Raw genomic sequence first — 22855 nt, 5'->3', positions numbered from 1 at the left:
CTATTTAGATCTTCTGCCCATTTTTGGATTGGGCTGTTTGTTTTTTTGATATTGAGCTGCATGAGCTGCTTGTATATTTTGGAGATTAATCCTTTGTCAGTTGTCTCTGTGTATTTTTAAATGCTTCCCTTCCTATGATCAGAAAGGTATCCTCCTATATTTCATGTTTTGTGACTTATTTATCTAAGCCTTTAGTCCGCTTAGAATTTAAGGGTTAGCTCACCCTTTCCCAATTCATTTGTAATGTCAACTCTGCCCTATTTTCTTTTTAGAGTTTGATAATTTTTTATTGAAGTATAGTTAGTTTCCAGTGTTGTGTTAGTTTCAGGTATAGAGCAAAGTGATTCAGATATAGATATAGATGGATAGATTGTCTTTTTCAGATTCTTTTCCTTTATAGGTATTACAGAATATTGAGTATAGTTCCCTATGTGAGGTTTTTATACATATCTAGATCTGTTTCATTGTTCTGTACTCTGTTCCACTGGTCATTTTTGTTATGCCTGCACATTGCCTGGTTATACACTTATCGTAATTTAATAAATAATGAATCTTGCCAGCTGGTAGAACTGGTCTCCAAACTTTGTTGTTATTCTTCAACATAATCTTGTGTATTCTTTGTTATCACAATATTTACATTCCCCAGGGCTTCCTACATAGACAATGATCTCTAACCTTTTCTAATTTGTGTATCTTGTTTCTCTTTTTATTATTATATTACATTGGCTAGAACTTCTGGTACAATATTTTAAAAAAAAGAGGTAACAGCTGGATTCTTGACTAGCTCCAAATTATTTTTTAATTATTTATTTATTTTTGGCTGTGTTGGGTCTTCGTTGCTGCGTGCAGGCTTTCTCTAGCTGCGGGGAGCAGGGGCTACTCTTTGTTGCGGTGCAGGGGCTTTTCATTGCAGTGGCTTCTCTTGTGTCGGAGCACGGGCTCTAGAGCACAGGCTCAGTAGTCGTGGCACACAGGCTTAGTTGCTCTGTGGCATGTGGGATCTTCCCAGACCAGGGATGGAACCTGTGTCCCCTGTACTGGCAGGTGGATTCTTAACCACTGCGCCACCAGGGAAGTCCACTCCAAATTTTAATAGGGATATTTCTAAAGCTTCACTACTAAATATATTAAGTGCAAGTTTATTTTGTCCCTGTTACTCAAAAATGGATCATTCATATACAGTATCTGATTAATATCACAGATAAATAAAACTTGCAAAACTGCAGAGAAACAAATAAACATTTCCCCACTCCATATAAAACCTGAACAACAACCTTTAGCAGTAAATTCTCGACAAAAACTCAGTGTTTGGAGTAAAGAATTCTTCAGCCAAATGAACAGTATTTTCTACATTAAAAACATATTCTTTCTTGACAATGTCGCTCACATTCATCTCCATGTTCCTAGTTCAAATCTCCTTCTCTGTTTCAGGTCTCCTGATACCACTCACACAATTCCTAACTGGTTCCTTTGCCACTAATATTTCATCTCTTCTAATCTTTCTAAATGCCATTGCTAGAGGGAATTTGAGGCTCTGAGTTTACTAGCTCAATATTTTGCAATAGCTCTTTATTGTCTATTTATTAAAGTCCTACCATATTACCTTGTTTCTAGGACCTGAACCATTATGTCCCAATCACCACCGCAGCCTTGCGAAAACTTGCCACACCACGATTTACCTTCAAGAATGCCCTGCTCCAGCAAGATCTGCTGAAGAACCACACTCTCTTCCTACCTAACAGATGCTACTTGGAATACACATCCCAGTCTAAGTGCTCTCTTTTCTGTTCTCCTTCAACATCAGTCTCGTTTATCAATTCATAGTCCTTGTTGCTAGTTCTTGGATAACCTTTCCACTCTACACTGTGTACTAGTCACGCCAATCTTGCCTCTGCCTCCCTATAGAGTGTCTTGAGAGAGGGAAGATTCATCTCTCGATTTCAGCCACTCTCTCAACAATATGTAGCACAGTGATCTGCATTAGTATTTGTTGAACTGATGTTTCAGGCATTGAGTTAGAGCCTAAAGATTAAGGGATGGACAGTGCACCCAGTTTTTATTCCCTATTCCCAATTAGTTTTTTAAACAGACAAAAAATTAAAATGAACAAGTATTTCTGTGATCCCAAAATATGGCAATGAAAAATCTCTAAGTACAAAATATAATACAAACCTAGAGAATTTAGTTCCAAGAGGCCTCAATTCTAGATCTTATTAACAATCGAATGCAGAATTTCCCCAAAAAGGCCACCTGATTACTATATTTACTTTCCTGTGCTATTCAGTGTTACTAGAAGCCATAAATTAAGTTTGATAAATGAACAAAGAATTGCATTGGTAATATACTAAGCAAACATTCCACTGATTTTTATATTAAGAAGGAGGGGGGAAAAAAGCAAAGCCAAGTACCAATTCAGTAGCTACAAGTGTGGCAAAAACTGAATTAACTATGTCAGAAAATGGATGGCTTCACATTAACTTCCTTTTAAAATAATATTAAGATTATATTAATTACGAAGCCTTTTCATTTTAATTGTCTATAAACAGAAGAGGGTAAATTAATTTTATGTACTTAAAAGAATTTTTATGCATGAATAATTAGGACATTCATTACTTTAAAAAATTACTTTCTTCTGTTCATCAATATGTCAGAACTCTCTCATCATCTCTCTCTTTCACTCTCACTCTCTCACTTGCTCTGTCTCTGTACGTATATACAATACACATGTTCTTAAATATGCCTGTGCTTAAATACTCAGGTATGTGACACACATGTATATAGAAGATGATAAATATTGCCCTTAGAGATATTTGCCTATGACTGATAACAAATGGAGGTACAGAATGGGCTTGGCTATCCACCAAGTACTGTAACAGGGAAGAAAAAATCTGACTCCATCTTGGATCTGTTTCTTTTACTTTAACACTAGTGCTTTGTTGCCTGTGCTTAGTCATGCTGGCTCTGCACCTTTTGTAAAAGAATGTTGCCTATAGCCTGAAATATACAGGATAGCCTATCCTCAGGGCTCTGACCTTTAAGAGTCCATTCATATAGCGGGGAAAAGTTGAAGAACAGAGAAAAACATTTGCCTTGTTGGAGGTTTAGGGAAACATCACCACCTGACTTACATGGACAGCTGCAAGGACAAAGGATTCCCACACCAAGAAGTCTGCAACAACTAACCACGCCTCTCCCTCACCTTGCCTTTAAAAGTGATTTGCTGAAACCCTTCAGGGAGTTTGGGGTTTTGGGGGCATAAGCCACCCGTCTCCTTGCATGTCCCTGCAATAAACATTTCTCTGCTCCAATCTCCGATGTTTATGTTTGTTTGGCCTCACTGTGCATTGGGCACACTTGCATTTGGTAACAGTATCATAAATTAAAAGACAGAACATAACAAGAGAGAATTCCAACCTTGTACTAACCAAAACATGTCACAGGTGCATTCTTATACAGTCCATCTTCATTACTTGTGGATTACTGATTTGTGAATTTCTTACTCATTAAAATGTATTTGTAACCACAAAATCAATACCTGTGCTTTCACGGTCATTCACAGACCTGCACAGAGTCACCTGTCATGTTCCCACCTGAGGTAGGACAGGGTAATTCTGTCTTCTTGTCTAAGCTCTCATACTGTAAACAAGAGCCCTTCTCGTGGTCTGGTTAGTGCCATGTTTTTCTCGTGTGTGTGCTCTCTGTTGGTGATTTTGCTGTTTAAAATGACCCCCCTCCCTGCGTAGTGCTGAAGTGCTGACTAGTGTCCCTTAGCCCGAGAGGGCTGTGACATGTCTCACAGAGGAAACACATGTGTTAGATGCATTTGTTCAGCCATGAGTAAAGTGCTGTCGGTCATGAGTTCAATGCTAATGAATCAACAATACATATTAAATAAGGTTTTGAAAAACAAAATTATGTACTGATCACTTGACAAAAATGTGGTGACCAGAGGCTCAGTAGAACGGTCACCCTGTACTTCCCCTAGGAACACTGTTCAGTATCTGCTAATTCAGTATTCATGGCAACTTTAGAGAACATAACTCCCACATATAATGAGGATCAACTGTACATCATGCACACACACACAATCACAGACTCACATACACATACATACATAGAATAGAATAGTCTGAAATAAAGTTACAAAATTAAATAATCAAAAGATAGGTAATGTTTTTAAAAATTACTTTTCTTTAGCACGATAACTCTGCCTGCTCAAAATCAGTATATTTCAGTCAAACTAATATTTCTCTGGTAACTTTTAAGATAGAAAACAGTCCTAAAAGAATCTCAGGAAAGAACAAAAGTCACTTGGTCGCCACATTAAATGCATGTTAAATGCTCTAATAACCACAATCTTAGCATTTTCAGATCTTTCTAGAACTTTCCATCTCTGCAATGTTCTCCCTTAATCTAGAATATCCTCATTCCCTGCTTGCAGAGTCCCATACTGTTTAGCTGGCTATTTCCAGTAGAGCAAATACTCAATATAGACAATGGCCTCCAGCCTAAACAACTCCTTGAATTTATGTTCTAAAGTTCTGTTAAGATAAATGAGATTGTTTTCATCTATAATTATGCAAAATTTTCTCTGTTAATTAGCAGGAAATTGGAGAAAATGTGGTCCTTAAAATTTATCATAATTTAGATCATTTATCAAAATTAAGTCATTTAATTGTCATTAATTAGATTTATCATAATTAAATCTTCAACGTATCACAAGATAATTTTGTCATTATTAATATTATAGCTGGTACCATGCTAGAAACAATATAAAACAATTTACAGAGACAGTACTCATCCACAGAAAATGGTTAGATTTTAAAGTTATTAGCAGGCATTTTTTTACTGTAGTTCCTTTATAGCTATCTATCTCTCGATACACATGTATGTGCTTTTATATACAGGACAGCTATTTATAAACAGCAGTCATCATTTCTATAGAAGTGGTATGATGTGATTAAGATCACAGAGTTTGTGGTCAGCCAAGGCGGTGTTCAAATTCCAGCCCTACTATTTAACAAGTCACTTAAATTCCTTAAACCTTAATTTCCTCCTTAGTAAAAATCTCTTGATTCTAAATTTTTTTTAAAAATCTTTGAAAATAGGAAGCTTTTTGAAAGCTTAGCACCAAGTCTCTTATTTGCAAACCTCACCTGAACTGATGTGAGGTTACTCATATTATTAATGCTTCCCATATTGTGTGAATAACAATATGTTTTGCTGCAGAAATATTAATATGTTTGGGATAGATAAATTAGAGTTCGGGATTAACATATACACACTACTATACAAAAGAGATAAAAAACAAGGACCTACTGTATAGCACAGGGAACTATACTCAATAATAACCTATAATGGAAAAGAATCTGAAAAAGAATTGTATAACTGAATCACTCTGCTGTACCTTTGAAACTAACACAACACTGTAAATTAACTATTTCTCAATAAAAAACATATATTAATATGTTCCATTACAGGGTGCCACCCCAGACTCCAATAGGGCATTAGGTAACATCTAGTACATGCATCATATTATCTTAACTAACGTCTGAAAAATTCTTAATTCCAAGACCCACCTATCCCCGAGGGTTTTGGATAAGGGGTTGTGGAAGAGTAGTACTCAACTTTAAATTGCTGGGACGAATACATGACAATATATGAAAAGTACGTATGTGTACTTTACGTATACGTGACTACATGATATTAGACCACATCACTCTAGCCCATATTACCTTTGGCCCAACAAAAGGAGGAAAAAAGAAAACATGGAAATTCATTGTGTTCATTAAACTACCTCAAGTCGGCCTTCAACCCACCCGTAAAATAGTGAGTCCCTGCCTGCCCAGGTCCAGGTCTGTCCTCTTCCTTTCCCTGGCCACCTGCCTGCCCCATCATGCCTGCTTGACTTCCTCTCTCAAATACAGTCTGTCTTTTCCTTCAAGTTCTATTGCTCCCTCAGGCATCAAGATCCTTTTCGACTCAGTCAGTGCCTCCCATATCTCTAATTACCCTTGCATATAGAAGAATAACCCACATCCTACTCCTCCCCAAGACACCCTCATACACATACATACACGCACAAAAAACCCCCCATGACTCAAAGGGACCCATCAAGAAGATTGCTTTCCATCCAGGTCTATAGAAGACAATAAAATATATGAAGAGCTGGCTTCCATTCATGTCTATCTACAATGTTTTCTCCCAATACAGCCAAAGTGATAATACCACTCTGTTCCCCAAAACCTTACACTGGCTTCCTGTTTCCATTTGAACACAATCCAAATTCCTTTCCTCCATGGCCCTATATGGCCCTGCGTGATTCAGCCTGTTGTTATCACTCACAACTTGCTTCATATCACTCTCCCCCTCATGAACTATCTGCCTTGGACATTCCTTCCCTACCCCTAATCTTTCCATTGCTGGTTTGTTCTCATTATTTAAGTATTAGCTTAAAGGTCACTTTTAAAGAGCCTTTTTATGATCATCCTATCTAAAGAGACTACCTCTTTTCCCCTTGTTTACTCTTCTTCTCCCTTATATTTTCTTAATATTGTGTATCTCTCTCTTAACTCATGTTGTGTGTTTAGGGTTTCCTCCCACCCTCACCATCAGAATAGAAGACTCATAAAGGAAGGGGCTTTTCCTGAATCTTTCACACCTATATCCCTAGTACCTGGAACTGTGTCTGGCATATAGTAAGTGCTCAGTAAACGTTTATTGAATGGATCATTGCTCTGACATGGCAACAAGTTAATAAATATCTGAATTTACAAAAATAAAAGCACCGCTCTAAAAAAGCTTACAGTGTCTCAGACAAGACAAGTTATACATATTACAAAGTAGTGCAGAATGATGTAGAATGAAGTACTATGTGTACTGGGGAAAAAGGGAGAGATTCCTGTAAGCTAAAGCGGTCAGAGAAGGTACCTTTCAAGGACAGTGCTTTGTCCACGTTTGTATGCCCACCCCCAACTGGAATGTTGCTGGATGAAGTTCTGAAAGCTCCTAGAAGAAAAGTCACTCTACGGCCAGGATGTGACTACCCACAAAGACAACAATAGTTTCATGCCATGTGGAATACAGATATTTAACTTAGTGTCAATTATTTATTACTTTCGGATATTGGAACCTTAACACAAATCCCAAAACACTGATTCAGTAAGGTACTTTTAACTTGCCAAAATGAAAATTAAAAAATGATTCTCCTTCCCCTCCATTGTGTCCACCTTCAGGGATGGCTACTACAGGCCATTTCTGCTTCAGAGGGAAAAAAAGGAGATTCTAACCTAAGAGAACAGTGCCGCCCAATGGAACATGCAAAACATCCAGTATAAGGCTTAGAACTCAACCAATAATCAAGGGTGTTAGTATCTAATTGAAAAAGAATTCATAGAATATTCTTAGAGAACAATTTCTACCAAGGTACCAAGGTAGACACGGCCTCTCATGAGAAATCTGGAAGACTCAGAATCATGTTTTAAACCTTAATAGGTCTTCTGTTTTTTATTGAGTCTTCATTATGTTTTCATTTTTCTGCTTTTGCTTAACCTCAACTTTACATTGTCCACAATGTATTTCCTTAGAAAATACTTTAAAGTTATCATTTTAGTCACTGTTGTCCAAGCAAAAGCTCACAACTTCTAAGATATTTACTATTTTAAACATAAACATCAATTTCCATGGAATAAGAGTCTAGGTAGAAATGACATTTCCCGTGGAATAAAAGTCTACATAGAAAAGACACGTTAGAGTCTCAAAGTCAAATATTCTCTCAATTTCACTTATTCACCTACAGAACAAACATGACACTGGATAAAAAGCATGGGTTCTAACCAGCTATGTGACCCTGGACAAGTCATGTTGCCTTTCTAAGCCTCATTTTCCTTATCTTCAAATAAGAAGCTGAAACAGGATAATTCTTCAGGTCTCTTTTAATGATTTACCAGAGAAGGCCTTCTGAATCTACTTGACAGTAAAAACAGAGTGAAATATTAGAGGACAAGAGGTAAACAAATATTTCACCCCCAACTCAGCAGCATACATTTTCTGAGAAAATCCTAATAATAGGAAACAAGTCCAGAGGAAGTACTGACATCACGATTTGAATTTTTATCATTTTAGGTAGCATTATTTGTAAACAAGCTAATGTAGTTAAACTGATCCTAAACTCCCACACAGCTGCTGAAAGTATATTAGTTGAGGAAATTGTCTAAGGTGAAGTCTGTACTGTATGAGAACTTGTACTTGAATTCAAATGTAAATATAAATAGCTCACAGGGGTTTTTTTCCCCTCTGAAGTGTCAGAGAGCGTATTAGGAGAACCAATTTACAATCAGCCTTTACATTTAATTGGATAAACATATGATCCACAGAAAAATCAAGACAATAAACCAACTTTAATATTAGAAGTGATCAAAGGTGATAATACAGTATTTCCAGAAGAAACATACTAGAAAGTGTGGCAGAATTAGTCTTTATGTTCTCATGGAGTTTACAGAAAATATTATTATAAAGTGGCATCTCAACTATTTAGAGTCACTTGAAGTATTCATTGCCAATATAAAATAAAAGAATGAGTACAGAAAAAAGTGTGTGATAAAATAACAAAGCAGTTATTCTGCATGTGTTTCAAGTCATGAACTTCTTCAAGTTCATATATTTTTAGCTAAATGTGAAGAGAGTATTTCTAAATTACTATATTTAGAACAAGCTAATCCATTAAAAATGTATGGACTCTGAAAGTATTTATCCCAGTGTGGGGATGTCCTTTAAAACTCATGGTGGGCTTCCCTGGTGGCGCAGTGGTTGAGAGTCCGCCTGCCGATGCAGGGGACGCAGGTTCGTGCCCCGGTCCGGGAGGATCCCACATGCTGTGGAGCGGCTGGGCCCGTGGGCCATGGCCGCTGAGCCTGCGCGTCCAGAGCCTGTGCTCCGCAGTGGGAGAGGCCACAACAGTGAGAGGCCCACGTACCGCAAAAAAAAAAAAAAAAAAAAAAAACTCATGGCACTTCATCTGGGGTAAGGAGGCCAGATTCATCATCAGAAAAAAGAAGGAGAAGGAGAAGAGAAGAAAAAGAAAGCACATTCTCATGAATGAGCTGGTCAAAGACTCTATAAAATAAAACATAAAATGATTGGTGTTTAATTCAAAGGGGATATTAGCATATTACTTTCTTTTGCAATTCTTTTCACTAGCAGAAACAAAACGATTATAGATAGACTCAAAAATTCCTTTTCTTAAAGAAAACAGGCATAAAATTTTTACTATATAGAAGTCAAAATAATTCAAATGTTATATGTTTCTCCATTATAACAGTCTCCAGACTTTATTATTGGAAATAACACTCATATTCATCACCTAGGCTGGACATCATCTCCTTGAGGATAGTGAATATTTTTATTAATTACATTCTAAAACATGTAGTAGATATCAGGCAGATTGAATAAGGAACATGCTTTAAGACACAATGGGAAAATAAACTCATGAAACATGAAAATTCAGTTTTGATTTAGTTCTGAAGGTTGAGAACATTAAAAAAAATCAATATTCCTTAAAAAAGTGAAGGAGATCCCAATTAGGGCTTTTCAAGTACATCCCTGACTATTGACTGGCTTGCCTGACCTCACCCAAGGTATTTTTCCATTTCCCTAAAAGTAGAGGGGGTCCTGAGATTTATGAACTTGCCAGGAGAACTGCAGAAACTTAATTCTTAATGTCTGTAGAATCCTTTGGAGGCGTTTTTAATATGATTTTTGAGGAAATCACCATAGTTTTGGCTTAAAAAGTTACTCTGTTCAACTGTATTTGAAAATATACAGAAAAAAATCCTTAAAATACCGTTGCCTTCTAAAGCCTAGTACCAAGGCCAGAGGTAAAGATGTCAAACACCACTGAGCTGAGGGAAGAAATCATGCCATGCAGAGATGCAGCCTGGAGGGGAGGCCACGGAAGAGGAAGGAGGAAACATTACCTGCCTCAGGGTATCTACCCTTCATCTTTTCCTTTCTCTCTTTATTTTTTTAGGCACAGAAGAGAGAAGAGAGAGAATGAGATGATGTGAGGGTGGTGGTAGGGATATTGAGGGGAAGGAATCACAGTGGTGATGGGAGGGGAAACAGGAATGTGAGTCTAACACACAGGTGCTAGATACTAGCACAGATCAAAGATCAATAACGTTGCCTGTGGCAACTTTGGGCTGTCAAACCTCATAAACAGTTGCTGAGAATCTGTGCGCACTTAAGTCCTGGGGAAGCAAAGAGAATTATTTTCTCTGAGGATGAATTGCAATATATAGAATATGCAGTGGTCAAGAAAATCATAGTCATATATATAATTCCTTCCTTCTTAGGTGAATTTATTTAAATATTGGTCTAAATGTTCTATCCTTTTCTCACGAATTATCCACTGTGAATAGCTCAGATTAACGACTCAGTGTGTCCTTCTGCCACGATACATACGTGCACAGTTTGTGCCTTTCTCTCTCCCTCTTCTCTAAATCCTTATCTCTATGAGCCTCATCTGCGTACAAACACAGCAAAGTTAACTGTGAGCTATTCTTCTAGATTTCAAAACCCATTTCAGCTTCTCACTTTATAGAGGCCACCAAAAGCCTTCCTCACTCTGGGTTAATGAGATATTTCTCATTTTTCTCTGTAAACTTGGCTATGGAAGCACTTCCTTGCCCATTTCAAAAAGCATCCCAGATACTAACTTAAAAGTATACATGCAATCATTTAAGTGAATTTAGTGATCAGAGGAGATCTGTCATTCACGGCATCTTACTCCTGATAGGCTCATTTATTTACAGATTCAAGCTACCGAATATCTATGTGAAAACTGAAGAAGAACTGAAGGAAAGCCATGTATCTTTGCCATTTGCATCCACCCTCAACAAATGACAACTTGAAAAAATACGTTACTAGGAGGGATCATTCATTTTTCCCTGAATCTTAGTTTCTACCCTTCTAGTCACTGAAAAATAAGCAACCTTATAGAAATGAATGAATAAGAGCAAAAAATATGAGCTGCATCTTCCAAAGGACCTAATTTAACCTAGAAAACTCTAAGCCAGTGAAAAAGTCTCTCAGAAAGCAAAAAAAACACAAGTTTTCTTAAAACTTATGTTTATTTATATGACGAACTGTTCCAAAAAATAAATTATTCATGTGGCTCACAGAAATATATATAATTTATAAAAACAAATAAATGAGGACATTAGAACAAGTAAGACTAATAAAGAGGCTATGTGGCTGGGAACAGTATCTTTCCTTAAAATACATGCCACAGGGACTCGTACTCTTGCTAAAAGACGTTGAACATTCTTAAGCCAGTTCACGGAAAAAACACAAGCCATTTCACATTTCCAAAATCTCTCCCCCATCTAACTCTCTGGTATTGGAAAATGCTGTAAATTCTTTAAGCCTGAGAAATTATTACATTATATAAGATATTATACTTTGGGAGCAATTAACATTTAATTGAAGTGATACTAAATTATACATTGTGTGTGTGTGTGTGTGTGTGCGTGCGTGCGTGTGTGTGTATCTATATGAGTGTACATGTTGGGATAGAGTTTGGGGAACTGTTAAAGAAGGGAAACAAAGAAATAGGAGGTTAAGAACACAGCAGATGTACCTTACCTAGCCCCAAAAGCTTCCTCATGCTTCTTTGTGATTCCACCCTTCTCCATCCCCTCCCACTCCTATGCAACCACTGACTGGCCAGAAGCATTTTAAAATTCAAGTTAGTGTAACATTGTTCTATAGATAACTCTAGGCTTGTGGCACTCAACTTATCTCCAGCAAATAACCATGACCCCTCACATAACAAGAAACCATTTGGGGTATTTATTCTAACAATGGAAGTAAATTCCTGGACAATTCACTAACTACTGTTTATAAAACACTGCCACTTTGTAACTTTCTGAATTGAGTTTCCCAAATGGTATGTTCTTAAAAAGCACAAAAGTGGTTTATATCTCAAAGTGAAGTCAACCATAACCATTAAGATCTTAATCCTAATAAACTGAATGCCTTACAATTTAGCTCCAATTTTTTGTCTTTTTAATTAAACCCAGACTGCTTAGTCAAAACAAAATGTGTAAATTCCAGCTTCACTACCTGTAAAGTGTGTGACTTTTGGCAATTTATTCAGCCTTCCTGGGTTTCAATTTCCCTATCCACGAAGTAGGAATAAAAACATCTACCTTGCAGTACTGCAGAGATTAAATAAACTAATATAGGTGAAAATACCAAACATAGCATTGGGTTCATGGTTACTCACTAAATGTCAATTCTTCTCCCTTTTTCTTCTTTCAAAGGAAAATCAGAGTAAAGTTGAAGGAAGAACACGGGTTTTGCAATTGAAGGATGAGAATAAGAGTCCGTCCCTTTCATGTACCAGTTTGAGACAAAATATTGAGGCTCTCTAGGGTCCTCTGCGTCCTCTTCTCTAAAATAGGGACAATAGCCCGTCAGGATGGCTCCGGCAAAGAAGCGCGGCGAGAAGAAGAGGGCCGGTCCGCCATCAAGGAGGTGGTGACCAGAGAATACACTATCAATATTCACAAGCGCATCCCTGGAGTGCCTTTCAAGAAGCGTGCCCCTCGGGCGCTCAAAGAAATCCAGAAGTTTGCCATGAAGGAAATGGGAACTCCAGATGTACGCGTTGACACCGGGCTCAACAAAGCTTCTGCGCCAGAGGAATAAGGAATGTCCCATACCGTATCCGTGTGCGGTTGTCCAGAAAACGTAATGAAGATGAAGATTCACCAAACAAGCTCTATACGCTGGTTACCTATGTACCTGCCACCACTTTCAAAAATCTACAGACAGTTAATGCGGCTGAGAACTAACTGCTGATTGTTCAGTGAAGTTATAGAACGGCAAAAAATAAATAATAAATAAATGACAATAAAAATATTTAGGAATAATCACAGGTCAATAGTGACCCAAGTCACTTCCAGTCAAGGTATCTGGTATAACAAAATTAAAGAGATAGCAAACAGTGTTATATAAACACATGAAAATTTATTTTAATATTTATATTAACAATTACAAATGGGGGATAAAATTTTCCCCAACTTCATCAATCTACCTCAGAAGATAGTATCAAAAGTAAATTGTATAAAAAGTCTAACCTAAAGAAATGTGTACTTGGAGACCTAAGGAGGTCGAAAAGCAGTATTTCAAACAGCTGTGAATATCTTGTTATGAGGTGGGCATAACATAGGATGACTTGGGGAATCCTTTGAAAGTGAAAATAGGTATCAAAGAATAAAATTATATAATTATTAAAGTATTTACTTTTTTATTTTTGACTAGTTCTACTGTATCAGTGAACCTATAACCTTTCTTTCTTCCAAAACTATTTTGAAACATAGTATTATTTCTAGAGATAGCATCTATATATTACCAGAAAATAAAATAAGCACCTAAGCACAATGATTTTTCATTATATTTTCACATATTTGTCATGTACTTAGCCATATTTGTCTATTACGCCAAGTTGCTGGTATTATTCTAAACAATATCTCTTTTGTATCTATATATTATTTAAATTTTTTCCATAAAATTGCCTGTAATTTTCCTCAACAATGCATTTTATGGTAAATAAATTTGAAATTGTGGACATCTTCAATTAACTCTTTGCTATAGACCATGAAAAGTTTTCATTGAAAAGATACTCTGTAGTTGCTGAAATACCTTGTAGACACATGACAAATTCTGCTACCCAGAGGATATTCTCAATTCTATTTGTCCCCCAAATTTTGCTACATTGACAATATCTCAATTCTATATGTTGAAAAGTGTAAATATTTCAGTTCAAATACCTCATTGGTCCTCTCATTTTTCTTTATTCAGAGTAATTACCTTCAAAAATTTCTATAATATAAAAAATTTGTCATAAAAGGTATCTCTATAATTCTTTTCAGTGTTTTGTCAAATGTAGGTGCTGCAAAATCACAGATCTTTTCAACTGCATTCAGTTTCAGTACTGATAAATGTATCCAATTAAATATAGAAGCTTCATCAAAAAAGTCTTCCAAGTTGAAATATTTCAAAGGAAAATTCTTAAATCTAGCACTTAGTCTGAGCTCTTATTGTTTAATTTTTCCCCTTGCTTGTCTAGTGATACATTTCAATGTATTCTTGTCTTACAGTTTGGTTTACAATCCTCGCTATACACTAAAATGAAGTTTTTGATACTCTGTTTATTAAATACTTTGATTAAATATTTTCAAGTGATTTCAAATAAAATGAAAAGAAAATATAAAAGGTTCATTCAGAAATGAATAATAACTGTCAGACACTTAGACTGCTTACAAAGCATTCATTCAAAGGCTCAGACATTTTAAAATTATGACTGATAACGACAGTAAAAAGAAAAAACATGTATTGCCATGCCAAATGTTTTTTCTGTATTTAACAAACATCATGTAGTGTAACTACTGTAACTAATTCTTCATATATAAACATATTTGGTAACTTTGACCATTACAGCCTCTATAGTGATTGATAGAACGCACCATTTTGGGGGCACAAAAATGTACTATGCATTCACTACATCCAAGTCCAAGCACATTTCTTCCTTCTCCATACATTAATTTAATAAACATTGTCTTTACTATGACACTGTGCTCTACCAAAACCTACATTTGTCTTCTCATCACAAAACAAGTAACTTTATTTTTATTTATTTATTTATTTATTTTTTAGATATTGGGGGTAGAAGTTTATTAATTTATTTTATTTTATTTTTGCTGTGTTGGGTCTTCATTTCTCTGCGAGGGCTTTCTCTAGCTGTGGCAAGCGGGGGCCATTCTTCATCGCGGTGCATGGGCCTCTCACTATCATGGCCTCTCTTGTTGCGGAGCACAGGCTCCAGATGCGCAGGCTCAGTAGCTGTGGCTCACGGGCCTAGTTACTCTGCAGTTTGTGGGATCCTCCCAGACCAGGGCTCGAACCCGTGTCCCCTGCATTAGCAGGCAGACTCTCAACCACTGCACCACCAGGGAATCCCAGTAACTTTATTTTTAATGATCCATTTAACTGAATTTACAATAACATTTAAAATAATATATGATTTACCTTCTATAAAACAAACTTTGGAAAGCTTTACTTATACCCATAAATTTGATGCAAAAACTCAAGTATTGGGCTTCCCTGGTGGCACAGTGGTTGAGAGTCCGCCTGCCAATGCAGGCGCAGGCTCAGTAGCTGTGGCTCACGGGCCTAGTTACTCTGCGGTTTGTGGGATCCTCCCAGACCAGGGCTCGAACCCGTGTCCCCTGCATTAGCAGGCAGACTCTCAACCACTGCACCACCAGGGAATCCCAGTAACTTTATTTTTAATGATCCATTTAACTGAATTTACAATAACATTTAAAATAATATATGATTTACCTTCTATAAAACAAACTTTGGAAAGCTTTACTTATACCCATAAATTTGATGCAAAAACTCAAGTATTGGGCTTCCCTGGTGGCACAGTGGTTGAGAGTCCGCCTGCCAATGCAGGGGACGCGGGTTCGTGCCGCGGTCTGGGAAGATCTCACATGCCGCAGAGCGGCTAGGCCCATGAGCCATGGCCGCTGAGCCTGCACGTCCAGAGCCTGTGCTCCACAACGGGAGAGGCCACAACAGTGAGAGGCCCGCGTACCGCAAAAAAAAAAAACCTCAAGTATTATTAAGATTAACTGATTTTCCATAGAAAACCCTGATGGTATTAATAGTTACGAAGCTCTTCTACTATTGAATCAATACATTAACTACTGTTGCTTCATTTTTTTCTACATGTGTAAGAAAGCTCAAAATCAAAACTGCATAAAATTTTCAACAATAAAATAGAACTACTGACACATGCAAAAAAATTACTTAATTGCGAAAGCATTATGCCAAGTGACACCTCCACTTTCCCCGCCCCACCCCCCCGGCACACAAAATAAATGCTACATACTGTATGATTTCATTAACCTTACAACCTAGAAAAGGCAAAACCACAGGGATGGAAAACAGATTAGTTGTCCTAGGGACTGGAAGGGGGAGGCGGTAAGGGTACTGACCTTGGGGAGAGCGGGGAGAGATACTGTTCCAAATCTTGATTGTGGTGGTGGTTTTATGACTGTACACATTTTGCAAAATGCATCAAATTATACACTTATAAGGGGTGATTTTACTGCATGTAAATTATACCATTATAAACCTCACCAATGTAATAAATAATGATAATTTATTAAAATAAGAAAAATTTGGCACAAATTCTAAACCCAATGACTCTACATTATAAGTAGCACAGATATGGATCTGTGGTCCCCAACAAAAATCCAATAATACACACATGCAAAAAAAAGGAAAAAATGATTATTACACACACACATTCTAAAATTCTAAATAAAACATTAACAAGTAAAATTCTAAGTGAAATGCTAAGTAAAACATTAACAAGTAAAACCCAGTAACATGTCCAAGAAACCTTTAATGAAAGAATGCAAAGATAGTTTATATTACAAAAACTGTCAAAAATATCTATCATATTAATTGATTCAACAAGAAACAGAATTATCTGAATAGATGATGAAAAGAGTTGATAAAATTGCTTAATAAAATAGGAATACATGACAAAATCTCTTAATAATAAAATATTTATTTCTCAAACTAAAAACCAGAAAAATACTTACTAGAAAAACTCTAAAATAATTCCCATTAAAGTCAGGAACAAGAAGGATATTCTTTATCATCACCATTTTTATAGTATTTATACTAGCCAAAACAACTAGACAATAGAAAAAAAAAAATTAAGGGGACAGGGATTTCCCTGGTGGCGCAGTGGTTAAGAATCCGCCTGCCAATGCAGGGGACACCAGTTCAAGCCCTGGTCCAGGAAGATCCCACATGCCACGGAGCAACTAAGCCCGTGCGCCACAACTACTGAGCCTGTGCTCTAGAGCCCGCAAGCCACAACTACTGAGCCACGTGCCACAACTACTGAAGCCCGTCTGCCTAGAGCCCATGCTCCACAACAAGAGAAGTCACCACAATGAGAAGCCCGCGCACCGCAACCAAGAGTAGCCCCCGCTCACTGCAACTAGAGAAAGCCTGCGTGCAGTAACAAAGATCCAATGCAGCCAAAAAAAAAAAAAAAAAAAAAATTAAGGGGACAAAAAGTAAGACTTGTGCAAATTGGAAACAAGAAAACAAACTTTTTATTATTTGACGGCAATATTATTTGTTACCTTAAAACCTAAAAAAACCAATTGCAAAATTATTACAAAGAATAGAAACTCAGCAAGCTGGTTAGAAAAACAGTAAAATATAAGAATCAATAGCCTTCAAATAAATAAACATGACTGAATTAGAAAAACTAAACGGTGGAAGAAAAGAATCCATTTTACATAACAGTTACAAAGATGAAATTACTAGGAATCAAATAAAGCAGAAATGTGCAAGAGCTTTATTGAGAATCCCAAAAAAGATGTGAAAGAAATACATGGCAAATTTTTGGATATGAATTTTCAACATTATAAAAATGTCATTTTCCTCCAGGAGATTGCATTAAAAATATCATCGGGTTTTTTTTCCACTAGATAATCTGATTCTTAAGTTCCTGTGGACTTCCAAATAAGTATGATTAGCCAAGTAAAATTCTGGGGGGAAAAAATAGAATGGAATAAGGCTTTTGATGAACATCCTAAAACTTCTATAATTAAAACTGTGGAACTACACACAAAGAAAAAAATAGATGAATGTAATAGGATAGCAAGTCAAAATATAGAAAGAATTACATATAGGAATATGGAATATGATAAACTAGACATTTCAGATCAGTGTAGAAAAGATGAATTATTGAAAAATATTGTTAGAAAAATGGATAGGAATCTAGGAAGGAAAAATTTGATCCCTACGTTGTACTCAATAGATTAAATGACAGAACGTACTAATAGAGGAGAAAAAATTAATATACAAAATGAAACTATGGTAGAACACATAGGATGTATTTTTTAAATAATTTCAGAACAGAAAATACCTCTCTAAGTATGACACAAAACACAGAAATCGTAAGAGGGAAATTGATTAATTCACTTACATAAAAATCCCACCAAAATTGGAGAAAACATATACATTAACACCACCAGTAAAGTATTCATTTTGTTATTCTATAAAGAGCTCATAGATGTCAAAAAGAGAATGACAACAATTTAATTAATAAAGGGCAATGAATATGAACAAATAATGCCCAGGAAAGGAAATTCAAATAGAATTTAAATATATTAAATAATGCTCAACTTCACTTACAGTAAAGTAAATGTATGTTAAAAATTATAATAGGAAGCCACTTTTTATCTATTAGTTCAAAAGCGATTCAAGAGATGGAAAAAAAGAATGAATACACTGAAATGCTAGGCAAATATTAGCTACCTTTCAAATAACTTTATAACGTTTATTCAAATCAAAAGTTACAATACAAAACAAAAGCTCCAGTCCCAAGACATTCATTCTCCTTCACAATTAATGGAACCACAGCAGAAACATTTATTTCTGTGTTGAGATAAAAAATATGCCCCATTTAATCTTCTACATGATTCTCTCCATTGGAGGAATAGCCAGAATATCACACTTAAGGACAAGCTACTTCCTGTCAAAGTGGGTAATTGACAGTTTGATAACATCTGAACTTCTTACATGGATCACTTTTTCTAGACAATCAAATAAAATATGGAAAGACGTGAAAAGCACTCTGGTCTCAGTTCCCTCTAGTTCAATAACTAGAGTACGAAACTGGTTGGACTCACAGGTACAATAAGGAAATCTGTCCAAAAGACTTATTAGAACAAAAAAAAAGAAAAAGAAAAAGAAAAAAAGAAAGAAAAAGAAAAACATGAAAAAAGAAAAGAGCTTTAAATTAGATTTGAGAGTTAGAGAGCTAGGTACCCTTATTTCTGACTGTAAGTTCATTGTAAAGGTAAATGATTGCTGTTAAAAGTGCCTGACACTGGAGAATATATTTCTCCCAATAAAAGCAGACTCAAAATAGGTAGAAGAATTTCCTCTGCAAAACACTAACAAGGTAAAAATACAAAATGATGTCACTTTAACAGCCATGAGAATTAGAATATCTTCTATGGAAAGATTAGCCTGACAACAAAAATATCACAAGGAAGTTCTAAAGTCAGCAGATTCTAAGCACCAAAATCTCAAAGAAAATGGGTTTCTTTATTTTTTAAAAAAATGGACAGTAGATTTTCTTTGATGAGCAAAACTGCTTTGCACAGTGAGTGCACGTAGTAGCTCCAGATATGAGTCTTAAATACCAATCTAAACACATTCTTAAGTGACAAGTACTTAAAGCATAGTATATCAAAAGAGAAAAAAAAAAGCAGCATATGAACTAGAAAGGGCTAAAACCTTTAAAGCAGAAATCCCTTTTTGCAAGAGTTAGAAACTAGAAATGATATCACAGATTGCCCCAGTCTGTTTATACTTACTATTTAAAAACCACATTTTAGAGGCAGTGTGATATAGTAGCAAAATCACAGGCTATAGTAGAAAAATCACAGGCTACTGTGATAACATTAGAAAAGTTCTGAGCTTGAGTCCTGTCATCTGGAACAGAAAGGGGACTGCCTGCCTTCTTGCTGTGTTCGGTTGTGTAGGAACAGATAAAGCACCAGCACAGCACACAGCATGCAGGCAGACATGCCCTGAATGGTAGTCACTATTATCATTAGAGTTTTATAAAATAAATTAGTACTTCAACCATGTGAAAATGAGGGGCTAGAAGCCAGTCTAGAATTATGTCTCAAAACTAAATTTAACCACATAGTACTGTATAAAAGGAGTACCAGTTACCACTGAAGGGAAATAAAGACAATTAATATACAGATCTGGCCTTTAAGAAATATGAAATTCTTCTACCCCAGAAAACATTTATTGGGCAAAGACTTTCTTCCAAGTATAAGTCCAAGTGAGGATGACTTGAAGGAGTTGACGGCTGAGTGTTGAAATCTGAAAGCAGATCATTAGAGCACACAGAGGAGCTGACTGGAGGGATGGGATGGGCAAGGTAACATGGCAGCAGAGAGGAAATGTCACCTGGCTCTACTTGGAGCCTCACAGAAAGAGTTTAGACAGAAGGGGACCTTCAGGATGGGTGCCCATGCAGAGGCCCAGGATAAGCAAGCGGGGTGTTTGGGGTGAGTATGTCTGCAGCCTCAGGAGGCAGTGGCTGGAAAAGACGCTGCCGAATCATCTTGGGGTTAGATGACCCAAAGCGCTTTGGACATCCTCCAAGAGGTAGCAGGGAACCGGTAGGTAGTTACATGATTAAATGATGATAGTGCTTTTAAGGAAAATCACTCTGGGGACAATGCAGACTGAAGGGGGTACAAGCGGGTCGGATAAGAGCTTGTGGCCATGGGAGTCTAGACAGAGTAAGGTTGCAATTGTGTCGCTAAGAAACAGGATCCAAACTAAAGTAAAAGCAAGGAAGAGGGAGATGAGAAGCCAAATTAGGGCATTTCTAAGTGAAATCTCAAGGACCTGATAACCAATCTGATGCATGCGCAGTCGAGGCCGACTCAGATTTCTAGCCTGAAGAAATGGGTGGGTGGTGATGCCAATTATGGGGCCAGAGAATAAATAGGCTTCATGGGCTAGAAAAGATTATTAGTTCATTTGGGGACATGTGAATTTTGAAGGGCTTGAGGGAGATGGATAGTTGTATTAACAGCTAAAAAGGAAAGCAAAATCTTCCAGGGAATTTATAAGCCAAGAACTACGTTTGACTGCTTAAATTACTAAGAAAACTCTTCAATCGCTCCAGTTGCTAAGTATGAACTATAACACAGGTAAAGTTGAAGTCTCATCATTTTTGTTTGTAGGCTCTGCTAAACCAAAATGGATTTAAAAACTTAGTGTTTAGACTGTATCAGCAAATATGTATGGCCTGGGTGAACGGACTATCTCTGCAGATGTTGCAGTTCTGTACCTGTGTCTGTTGGCATTTCTCCAGTGGCTTCATGGGGATGGAACTCTAGCACACCCTCAATTCTTTTTCTTCTCCACAGGCGTCATTCTACAGTACAACACAGGGGTGAGCAGCCCTGGAGGAGAACAGCACTCACCTTGTGGTGAGAAATCAATCTTTCCCTTTCCTAAGAGAAAGTTAGCTTCCTGGGCAGAGCAGACATCCATAAGCAAATGAAGAACACGCAATTCTGCTGCATAATAGGGGACCCTTGTTCAAGTGTAAAGCCTTTATTAGGACAGATAGTAAGAAGTGTCTTAGTGATTTGGTATGCACACCTGGAAACACTGCAAGAGGTAATACTTCTACATGTATAACCGAATCACTTTGCTGTACACCTGAAACTAAATAGCATTGTTAATTAACTATATTCCAATATAAAATAAATGTTTTAAGAAAATAGTTAATTAAAAGCATCTAGACATAGGGGCCAGATACACACACACACACAGTACAACAATATCTTGCTTTTTCAGTGGCAAGACCAAGCCAAGGTAGCTGTTTCCCATTGAGGCCCACGGGCTTGAGGGACTCTCAGCTTTGTCCAGAGAGCCCAAGCTAAAATTCAGACACTAAGTATTGTAAACCTTAATGGGTAGAAGCTGAAAAAATGGTAAAAACTCTTGTGAAAGCTACAAGTAATTTCTAGCTAGAAAGAATGAACACTTTAGGGGGGAAGGGGGAAGGGGCAATATAGGGGTCGGGATTAAGAGGTACAACTACTAGGTATAAAATAAGCTACAAGGATATATTGTACAACATGGGGAATACAGCCAATATTTTATAATAACTATAAGTGGAATATGACCTTTAAAATTTGTGAATCACTCTATTGTACATGTAACATGTAATACTGTATGTCACCTATACTTCAATTAAGAAAAAGAAAAAAAGAAGAAGAAATATCTTCAGTTTCAAGTTGACATTTCTCCTGCATCATGCATCAGCCTGTGCAACATGGGAATGTTGAGAGCTTTTACACCAGGCTTACAGGACAACACATTTCTCTTACCGAGACATGGGTCTACCACCTCCGATGGCTTATTATGACAAAGCACCCTGGCTTCAAAGATGTTCCTCATCTGGCTTTATTGACTTTCCATTGTCCTGTTGCCTCTACGTTGCCCCCTTCACGTCCTCTAAGATACTTGGTATTCTCCTTAAAGGCCCCCCTTTCCAGCCTCAATGACAAGTGCTGCACAGATTGACCAAGTAAATGGAATACTGTTTTTTGTCCTTATCATATATGAGCCAATCATTCCCACCCAGAAGTCATTTACTATATGACTCCCCCCAGCTCATTCCCCCCCCCGGCAAGGAAATTATTCCTCCCTCATCTAAGTGTACAGTCCTTCACCCTGAACAGTCGCATCCCCTTCCAACCTATGTGATGGTAATTTGTGCATACATTTATTGTCCTCTTGAGAGAAGGACAATCATGATTTATCCCAAAGATCCTAGCATAATGGCTCTGTATATAGTCAGCATGGATAATAGCACTGAAGAAATGTTTGATTGATTGAATAAAGTAAAGATTTCCTAAGAGAGACTGTGCCCTCCCAGAAGTGTGTTGGATCTGGTCTACAGGCAACACCAAATGCCAGAGCCTAGAAAAAATTGTGGGCATAACTTCCACCCTTAACATGTTAGCTATCTATTTTCCTCTATATGATGATGTCAAAACAAAATTATCGGGGTTTTCATGGTGGCACAGTGGTTGAGAGTCCACCTGCCAATGCAGGTGACACGGGTTCGTGCCCTGGTCCGGGAAGATCCCACATGCCGCGGAGCGGCTGGGCCCGTGAGCCATGGCCGCTGAGCCTGCGC

At 37.1% G+C, this 22855-nt stretch overlaps 1 protein-coding gene and 1 pseudogene across 1 annotated transcript in view; one reads left to right on the top strand and one right to left on the bottom strand.

Moving 5' to 3' along the window:
• The window catches only part of KCNH8 (potassium voltage-gated channel subfamily H member 8), a 406549-nt gene that overhangs the window by 377222 nt on the left and 6472 nt on the right, over positions 1 to 22855 (bottom strand). The gene's annotated exons all lie outside the window — the stretch shown is intronic.
• On the top strand, positions 12482 to 12857 carry LOC102986980 (60S ribosomal protein L31-like; annotated as a pseudogene).

Source organism: Physeter macrocephalus, chromosome 1 (genome assembly GCF_002837175.3).
Source record: "Physeter macrocephalus isolate SW-GA chromosome 1, ASM283717v5, whole genome shotgun sequence".
NCBI lineage: Eukaryota > Metazoa > Chordata > Mammalia > Artiodactyla > Physeteridae > Physeter > Physeter macrocephalus.
This window is presented reverse-complemented; position numbering and strand designations above follow the sequence as displayed.